Source organism: Malania oleifera, chromosome 11, assembly GCF_029873635.1.
Source record: "Malania oleifera isolate guangnan ecotype guangnan chromosome 11, ASM2987363v1, whole genome shotgun sequence".
NCBI classification, from domain to species: Eukaryota; Viridiplantae; Streptophyta; class Magnoliopsida; order Santalales; family Ximeniaceae; genus Malania; species Malania oleifera.
In genome coordinates this window covers 76533126-76543664 of record NC_080427.1, presented here as the reverse complement: position 1 = coordinate 76543664, position 10539 = coordinate 76533126, and the positions used below count along the sequence as shown (strand labels likewise).

Sequence of the window (10539 nt, the reverse complement as noted above, 5' to 3'; positions counted from 1 at the left end):
AAGAGAGGGTTTGGACGTCTGAGGTGTTGGGTTCAGATGTCTGAAGTATCGAGTTCAGATGTTTGAACAGCTACTGCCTGTTTCAGTTTTGTCCTAGAAAATTTTCAGACGTCTGCACTTATTCTTTAGACGTTTGAAGTGATTCTTTACATGTCTGAACATGAAGTTCAGCTATCTGAAGTTACCACTTCAGACATCTGAACTTAAAAGTTCAGTCATCTGAACAGATATAAACCTGTTTTAAAAATCTTTTCCATTTAAAAAATAATTTGCTCTCTTTTTCATATTTTTCAAAACTTTTTTCAATATTCTTAAATAGGTTTTTAGGTCCTCATAATCTCTTGGAAAAGCTTCAAAACTTATTTCAAACGATATTTAACTTTTAATGTACTTACAATATGTTTCCTAAGGCTTTATATGCCAAGCTTGATATCTTTCTCAATCTTTGCTTTTGAAGTTCTTTACTTGATCTGCAAATGTCATAGTTTCTCTTTGGATCATTTGTTAGTTTATCTTCCTTGGTGACCCACACTTGATCCATACTTGATCTTCACTTGTTCTATACTTGATCCTTATTTCTTGAAACACAAAAACTCAACCTTTCCAAGTTAAATTGTCTTTTGTTTGTTATCACCAAAACTGATTGAAAAGACCTTGTTAGGCCAACAGCCGGCCTATCGTACCAATTATGGGTAGAATTAACTTCTTTCTACACAAGCTTAGGTTGGGAAGGTGCATGTAGGCAATTGTAGCATGTATGTGAGGGGTCTAAGCAAATGGCACACACCTTTGCATATGCCATAGGTTGCGGTTGCTGTCCTAAGCACAAGACCCAATCTAACTTTTGAACTATAGTGTGTAGGGTGGGTGCTAGGTCATGGCTTGTGGTTGACTCATAAACTCCTCTAGATTTGGAAGTGGACGGTTCATAGGGTCTATGAGCAACAACATTATGCTGCTGAGAATTCTCGGCAAGGTTTTTGAAGAGAACCCATATCTCATTCTTGTGTTTGGCGAGGAGAGTACCTCCATATGATGCATTTACCATCGACCTATCATGTCTAGCTAACCCTTCAAAGAAGGTCAGAACCAATCGCTACTTAGGGACCTGATGATGTGGGCATTAGCATAGCAGGTCCCTAAAGCGCTCATAAGTCTCAAAAAATAGTTCCCCACCCATCTGTGAGAAACTTGTGATGGCTCTCCTAAGTTGGTTAGTCTTCCCAATTAGGAAGTACTTTTTCAAGAACTTGTGTTGCATAGCGGCTCAGTTGGTCACTAAGTTCGGATCTAAGGACGTCATCCAATATTTGGCCTTATCCTTTAAAGAGAATGGGAAAAGCCTATAGCGGAGAGCATCATCACCAAAATTGTGGATGCGGATGGTTGAAAAAATCTCGAGGAACTCATCTAGATGCTCACAATGATTTTCATTTGAATTCCCATAAAAAGTGGGAAGCATCAAGATGAAATAAGTTTTGATCTCAAATTGAGCTGCCTTGACATTCGAATATCGGATGCAAGATGGTGAGGTGTATGCAGTAGGTACAAAGTAGTCCCTAAGAGGCCTAAGTTGTTGCTCTGCCACCACAGGTTGGCGGAGAGCTTGGGAATCCGGTATTTGAACAATGGGAACCAGTGGACATTCGACCATTACTTTAAGTTCAGATGACTCTGCAAACTCATGATTCGAAGTGGGTTTCCTAAGGGACCTACGAGATCTCTTAATCTCGAGGTCTATCGGAACTAATTCGAGATCCAAAGAGTGCAAACCTAGCATACATACTTGAAGCACATAAAATAAATACTTCAAAGTATCAAAATAAAGAAAATAAAAATTAATAAAGATAAAAGAAAAGGAGAGCAAGGAGAAAAACAAAGCCATAACATGCTAAAATAGAAATTGGCGAATAACCAAGATATAATCCCCAGCAATGGCACCAAAATTTGGTTGCCTTGCCAAGGCTTGGGTCCATAACTACCAAAAATAATATTTATAAAACCTAACTTAATCCCAAGTTTAGTAGAAAGGGGGAAGTAAGGTATCGATCCACGGGGATTAGAGTGCAATTATCAACCTTTTTCTAGATTAATTTATTAAAGCTTTGTATAAAAAGAAGTGTAAAAGTTGAATTTTTGTGGTGTTTCTAACAACTAATGGAAAGCATGTAAAATCGAAAGTACCCTACTCCTACAAAGCGATGCTTTGACTTGAATAAGTCACTGGACGCCTTGCTTCTGATTGCACTCCACCAGCTATCCATAGAAGTACTAACCCGAGAATCTTAGGCCAAGCGGGAGAAGGTCATTCGAGGGCACAAGGTAGCAAGGGTGCACCAACTGTCCGGAACACAATCGATAACCAAAGTATACCCTATCTCAACGATCACGAACACCTCTGCGTTTCCATAGCCAACTACTTTTATCTAGTGGAGATTGTAGTAGTTCTTATCCTTATCTACAATATTTCATTAGAATCAAAGCTAGTAAATTGAAAGCAATAAATTAAAGAGATTAAAAAAAAGCATATAAATGAAAGTAGTAAATTGAAAGCATGTAAAAATCATCCCTTGGTATTCAAGTTGTCTCTCAAAAACAACTGTCCCTACAACGAAATGACCATCTAATCTACTCGGAAAATACGAGAGCACCGCCAATTTTCACAGGCCGTCGAACACCTCTTGCACAATCCAGTACTAATATTGAAATATAATCCAAATAATATACATTGACTCTTTGTTTACGCGCTTAAACTGCGTAATTAGGTAGTTTACTCTCAATATTTTAATACGGTGTCCTATTTGTAATATTTGGATTTTACTGAGCAATTTATGAATTTTTGGCAATTTTTTATCACAAGAAATTATCAGAAGCTAAAATCGGCCCTAGTTCATAATTCGTATATAATTTTTCCATCCAAGCTCTGATCGAAATGATTCAAAATTATAGAGAAAGATGAGAAGATTAGCTAAATCTTCCATGTTTTAAGATTCAAGCGATACAGGCTCTAAGATTGTCAAACTTTTTCTTGTTCGCCGAGAAATAAAAAAATGCAAAAAGAAGGAAAAAAAAAAAAAAATAAATGTGATGTGACCCGGCTATGCAGCCGGGTCCAGATGCTCCATCCAACGTGGGTGTAGGGCTTCTCTCCCCCTTCCCCTTTATATTTCTTCCTTTTCTTCCATAGCCCATAGGCCCCCTCTCTTCTTCTCCCTTCTCTTCTCTCTTCTCCTTTCCTTCTCCTTTCCCCTCTCTCTCTCGGCTGCTTCCAGCCAACCCAGCTCCCCTTTTCTCCTTTCTCTTCCTTCCTTCTCGTTTGTGTCTCAGCCTCAACTCTTTCCTTCTTTGTCTTCTTCCCTTTTATCTCACCTTCTCTCATTTCCTCCTTGCTTCATTCCCCCTACCCACTATTGTTGTGTACACTTGCTGCAGTTGCTGCCCTCTTCTTCTTTTTCTTCTACTTCTTCTTCTTCTTCTTCTTCTTCCTCCTTCTGTTGCTCATGCTCTACCTCTCCCTACCGGTACCCTTGTTGCAACCTTCAACCTGCCCTAGCCGAGAAACTCCACCGCTGGGACTGCTATCCCTGTGTCTTCAAGCTCCTGCCATGCTCTTCATGCTGCCGTGAACCAGCCACCCAAGGTTGTCTTGTGAACTGCTGGTGTTGTCGCTATTTGCAGAAGAAGGAGCTCCCCACGGCAGCTACTGAAGAGGCTCTTCTTGTTGCTATGAACCAGTCACTTGAGAACAACCCTGCTAAAGTCCCTGCTGCTGCATGAACCCCACGACCAACCACCTGCTACCCCAAGTTAGACCTGCTACCCGAGCATATCTTTCTCTCTTTTTTTTTTTTTTTTTTTTTTCTTATTTCTTTCCTTTCCTTTTAGCTAGTTTTTTTTTTTTGCTTTATTTTTTCTTTTAAATAATTAAATGAATGTTGTTATTTTTCATTGAGTTTTAGTTAAAGTTTGAAGCTTTGAATCTTTGTGTGGGTATTATTATTATTATTAAAGTTTTTTTTTTAATTTTTTTTCTCTCAATTAAATTTAGCATTAGATTTAATTATTGTTTGAGTTATTTAGTTAATTAATTAAAGTTCGGTTTGGTTCTAAAAAAAAAAAGAATAGAGTAAAAAAAATATTTTTTCGAAGTTAAATTAGTAGCTTTCCCTAAATTTTAATCTTGTTTGTTGAAGTTTGATTTAGTTTAGGTTCAATCTTATTAAAGTTCCCATTTTTTATCATGTTTAGTTATTGTTTAAGTTATTAAAGGTTTAATTTCTGTTCAAGCTCTTGTTTGCGTTTAAATTTTGATCTTGATTCAAGTTTTTGATTTTGTCAAAAGTTCGATTTAAATTTTATTATTGCGTGTTCTAATTACGTGTTAAAGTTATCATTTTTCGTTTTGTCTAAAGTTCAACGCGTGTTTCAATTCCTGCCTGATTAGACGTAGGATTTCCATTTCTTGTTATTTAATACAGTGCATGTTAGGTTTTAGAGTTTAAATTGCATTTTCATGTAATTTGTCAAAAGAAATTTGAAACAGCCAAAAAACTCGAATCTGAATTGAGTTCAGTGACTTTTTATTTTCAATTGGAAATACATGAAATTTAAATAGTAAACCGAATTCCTTGAGGAGACGATTCCTTCTTTTGGCTGAATATTACACGACAAAACTTTTATACTTGGGATAGCTTTCGAGCTACTCATTTTTTGAGTGAGTCAAGTTTTTGGCACCGTTGCCGGGGGCCATAAATGAATTGGGGGACACTGCTAATGCGATGAGCACACAGTTGGATATCTTAGAAAAAGGGGAATTTTCGGTGGAACCTCAGCCTAGTCCTCAAGAATACTAGCAGCAACGACAACTAATACATAATGTTTCTCTTGAGACAGAAGAGGCCGTTATTACTTCAAGAAGTGGGAAAGAAGTTTCCCAACCTGATATGCTCATTGATAGACATCCAGTTGTCTCGGCACCTGAAGTTACGACTGAGATAGATGACATTAAAGAAAAGCCAAAGGAAGTGGGCTTAGAAGTGAAGCGGTCAGTTAATGAAAAGGCTAATACTAATAAGGCATACCAACCTGTAGTACCTTATCCTTAGAGCTTGGCAGTCGTGGAACCATCACTCCTAATTGGAATAAATGACAAGGAGTCTAATGCTGAATCAGATCCCTGCAATGGTAAGATGATCGGTACACCCAATAAAAAGGGTGAGCATAATGGTGAATGTTTAACTTTCAAGGAACTAGGTAAAACTTTTACTGCTAATGCTTTTGAAAAACTAAAGGTAACTGTTCTAACAACTTTTCCTCAAAAACTAGTTCATAAGGAAGTAAATTTCCTAGAAAATATGCTGAATAAAGATCCTTTCTTGTTAAAACAAGAAAGTCAATCTGCACATGTATTATCTGATATTTTGAAGAGTATTAATTTATTTAAGGCTGACTGTCATGCAGGTATGAAGACTGATTCTTTGTGGGTGCTTAAATTTGGAGACCCACTAGTTCAATATATAGACCTGGATCCACTAGATGAAATTCTTCCAGAGCCTCCGCCAGACAACTATGATGTTTTTCTTTCCCTTCTTTTCATTTTGTTCGAAGTTCAATGCATGTTTCAATTGCTGCCTGATTAGACGTAGGATTTTCGTTTCTCGTCATTTAGTACAGTGCATGTTAGGTTTTAGAGTTTAAATTACATGTTCATTTAATTTGTCAAAAGAAATTTGAAACAACATAAGAACCCGAATCTGAAGTGAGTTTAGTGACTTCTTATTTTCGATTGGAAATAAGTAAAATTTGAGATTAAACCGCATTCGTTGAGGAGATGATCTGGCCTTTGGGTTGAATATTACATGATAGAACTCCTATACTTGGGATAGCTTCCGAGCTGCTCATCTTTAGAGTGAGTCACTCTCAATGGTGTTCTAGTTCTGTCACTAACCTAAAATCAACCAAAGAGGAACCCCTAGAACATGTTCCTAGCTAATATTTATATCCATTAGGGTTTACAAGGTTTTAATTTCGAAATAGGAAAGTTTAGCACAAAATCTCACGCAGAAGATCGTCGCTGGAGATCAAGTCGCACCCCTGTTTTTGCTAGTCAAGCTGCTGGTCGAGATACTGGTTGAGATCTAGACCTAGTTGCCCATCATGGTCTTGTTGGTCAAGCACTTGGTTGAGACTCTCATTATTTCAATCTTCAGTTCAGCTCCGGAACTCAACTTGGTTGCCCCTCAAGGTCTTCCTAGTTAAGCACTTGGTTGAGACTTTCAGTATTTCTGAGCTCAATAAGCTTCAATATCTCGACTTGGTCACCTTTTAGGGTCACATGGTCGAACACTTCGTTGAACCTTGCAGCATTTCTTCTTCAGTCCGAACCTTGGAGTCAGCTAGTCGCACCATATGATCGAACATAGTCTTTTTTCTCTTTTGTGTGTGTTGAGGCTTTAGGAGTTTGGATAAACAACTGATTTGAGCTTTAAGTATCCCAAATACTCTATTGGCTTCTCGTATTACTTAACTCCTTGATTTTAACCTGTTTTTTCCTAAAACATGAACAAACCTTGCATAACTCCGAAAAATGATAATGAAGGGCCTACACATAATAAAAAAAATACACAAAACAAATGTAAATGAGGGTCTACAATCATGAATTTTAGGGACTCATCAGATCTCTTTCAATTGTAGAATCCATTCATGTTACATTTGATGAGGCTAATCCATTTTCTTCTAAACCTATTGAAGTTGATGAAGTTGAATTAATAAAGAGTTTAGAAGATCTAGCAATTTAGGATGTAAAATATGAGAGTTATGAAATAAGTACATCTTTAAACAACAACTCTCAAAGTCAAGCTGAATTGCTTAAGATGCGCAAGTTTGTAAGGAATCACCCCAAAGATTAAATTATTAGTGAACCATCACGAGGAGTATCCACCAAATCATCATTAAAGAACCTTTGCAAACATTATGTGTTCCTATCTCAAGAGGCAATTAATTATGAATCATGGATAGCTGCCATGCAGGAAGAGTTGAATCAATTTGAAAGGAATAAAGTTTGGGATCTAATCCCTAGACTTGCTAATCACTCTATAATTGGCACTAAATGGGTATTCAGAGGCTAAACTAGTAGCTCAACGTTACAATTAGGAAGAAGGAATTAATTATGATGTGACCTTTACTACAGTAGCTAAAGTGGAAGCAATAAGAATGTTGCTAGCCTATGCGTCCCACAAAAATTTCAAAATTTATCAAATGGACATAAAGAGTGCATTTCTAAACGGATTCATAAATGAAGAAGTTTATGTTGCACAATCCCTAGGGTTTGAAGACTTTCACTTCCTAGATCATGTATTTAGACTAACAAAAGCCCTATATGCATTGAAACAAGCTCCTAGAGCTTGGTACAAATGACTAAGTGGCTTCCTATTAGACAATGGATTTTCTATAGGGAAAATTGATAGCACCTTACTCATTAAGTCTAAAGATAATGATATTCTTATCATAAAAATTTATGTTGATGACATTTTATTTGGTGCTACTAACGAGGATTTACATAAAGAATTTGCCAAATGCATACAAAACGAGTTTGAGATGAGCATGATGGGTGAGTTGACATATTTCCTTGGTCTTCAGATCAAGCAAGCTAAGACTGGCACATTCATTAATCTATCAAAGTATATAAGAGACTGGCTTTAGAAATTCAACATAGAAGGTGGAAAGCCATTGGGAACTCCAATGAGCACTTCTATAAGTCTTGACAGAGATGATAAAGGAATATCAGTGGAGTTGAAATGCTACTGAGGCATGATAGGAAGGCTGCTCTATTTAACTACAAGTAGACTTGACATTATGTTAAGTGTCTGCATGTGTGCTCACTTTCAGGCAGATCCTAAAGAATCTCACTAAATAGCTGTAAATAGGATATTGAGCTATTTTGTAGGTACTATTGACTTAGGTCTTTGGTATCCTAAAGACATAGCATTTAAAATGATTAGCCATTCAGATACAGATTATGCTAGGTGTAATATAAATAGAAAAAGTACAAGCGGTACTTGCCACATTTTAGGACGTTCTCTGGTGTCTTGGTTCCCTAAGAAACAAAACTTTGTGGCCCTATCTACTGCTGAGGCTGAATACATTGTAGCAGGTAGTTGTTATGCACAAACTCTATACATGAAACAACAACTTCAGGACTTCAATTTGCAATATTCGATGGTACCAATTAAATGTGATAACACGAGTGCTACAAATATCTCAATGAATACTATCTCTAGGACTAAGCATATTGATATTCTTCATCATTCCCTAAGAGACCATGTGCAAAAAAGGAGACATAATTCTTGAATTCGCAAATACAAATGAATAATAGGCTGACATTCTCACAAAACCTATTTCAAAGGATGGATTCATCTCGATATGACGAGAATTACATTGTAAAGAGGTGAATTAAAAGGGAGACACTAAAGTGAATGAGTGGGTGAGCTAAAAGAATATATATATTTACCACTTGCTTGAAGGGCAGGCAACTAACTCAGTGAATCGTAGTTGATTGACTCGTTATTGACTTGTGAAATTCAAAGGAACACACATGTCAGGCAACTGACTCTTCGAGCATAGTCGATTGACTCGTGGCGGTATATATACTTATTGTGCATAAAAATCATGAATTTTCACATTCCAGTCAACTAACAACATACCTCCACTCTCACGAACTCTCTATTTTTTGTCTTGAAGTTAGATTTCACGAAGATTCAACTGATTAAACTTTAAGATTTCCTTCAATCTTTCATTTTCACTTCATTTTCAAGGATTTCTCTAGTTAGTTCTTCAGAAAAATTCCTAGAACCAAGCATGTCGCTAACAAAGGTTCTTCTTCTAGAAAAGACAATGCAAATGACATTGAAAAATGATTGGTGGCTCCTCAAGCAAAGCAAATCAATGGAAAACATCTTCGATCCACCGAACCCATTTTAGGTAAGGTTTTGGACCTTGACTTCTTTCGAGATGAATTTCTTGATATTTTACCAATGTTTAATGCTTTGGGATGGGAAAGATTTATAATCTATTAAGCTAAGGGCATGTATCTAATTAAGATATTTTATGCAAATCTAGCGAAAGGAGAAAATGTAATTTCTACTCAGGTCATGGGAATAGTTATAGCTTTAACTCCACAAATTTTAGCCACTAGGTTTGGAACTCAAAATGGAAAATTTGAATGTCCTCTGATTGGTGCATCTTGGATAATGGAGCAGGCTTTTACACCTGAGGAATTCATGCCATTGATAATGAATGAAGATCCTATTTATTTTGGTAATCCTCCATTATATCATCAGCTAAATCTTCTAGCACAAATCCTACAGCACGTACAATATTTTGCCTTGGGTAGGATTACATAATCACATTTTCTACCTTGACTGTTTTGTGATGTGGTGTCTGCTCAAGAAGAAGAAACTTGATCTTTCTAGTCTTATTTTAAAATGGATGATCACAAAAGAATAGGCTAGAAGAGTTATTCTCCCATATGGCAGAGCATTAAATAAAGTTTTTGATCATTTAGGTGTTACCACTTCATCTACCCTATTCATAGCTTGTTCTCACTATGACATGTTTTCATCTACTATGATTAAGCAAATGGGGTATGCAAAGCATGATCAAGGGTGGTTTCTAAAAGGTAGATGTACATGTAGGCAAGTTCCAGAACCTCAACAGGCTCCTTAACAATAGCACAATGCACCACTAGCTAAGGATGCTCCATCCTGGTTTATAGCTTATCAGCAGCAGCAAAATGCTTTCTATGGTGAAGTGCGAGGAAATTTTAGTTCACTTCAATCATGTTATAATTCCCTAGATCAGCGTATTAGATGCATTTAACAATATATGGGACGTTCTTCTTCATCATGTGGTAAAGCTCCAATGGGAACAAATTTTGGAGATGAAGATGAAGATGATGAGGAAGGCACAGACTCAGATGGAGGCAACAAAAATTTTATCATTTCTCTTATTAACAAACAAATTTGGCTTGTAATATTTGAACTGTTCTTTTCATCTCTTTACACTATATTTTGTTTGGACATTACATATTTTGGTGCTTGCTTGTGCTTAACTTGAATATTTTTTTTACATGTTGCATGAGTACTTGTAATTTTTTTAATATCTTTTTGGTTATTGCACATTGGATTGCATTTACCCTTTTCGTTGATGTCAAAAGAGGGAGAAATATGTGCAAAATAAGAGATATTGATATGAATGTTTGGAAAATACTGAAATGATTATGCATATATGATTGATACGTATCTTGGATAAATATATGTTCAAAATCTTATGATTGAGTTCAATGGAACATATATTATTAAGGAGGAGTTACTATACATGAGTTATTGAAAAACATGATATATATTGAAAATTCTGAATGCTTGATTGATATGAGTTATTGAAAAGCATGATATACATTACAAATTCTAAATGCTTAAAATTACTCTGATATAAATGTTGAAAGCATGAGATTTTGAACATGTGATATATTATGATATGTAC

At 36.2% G+C, this 10539-nt stretch overlaps 1 non-coding gene across 1 annotated transcript; it reads left to right on the top strand.

Moving 5' to 3' along the window:
* Positions 1-1106: 1106 nt before the first annotated feature.
* On the top strand, positions 1107-1212 carry LOC131143542 (small nucleolar RNA R71). Its single transcript, XR_009133530.1, has one exon. It is a non-coding gene; the product is annotated as a small nucleolar RNA R71 (small nucleolar RNA).
* Positions 1213-10539: the final 9327 nt, after the last annotated feature.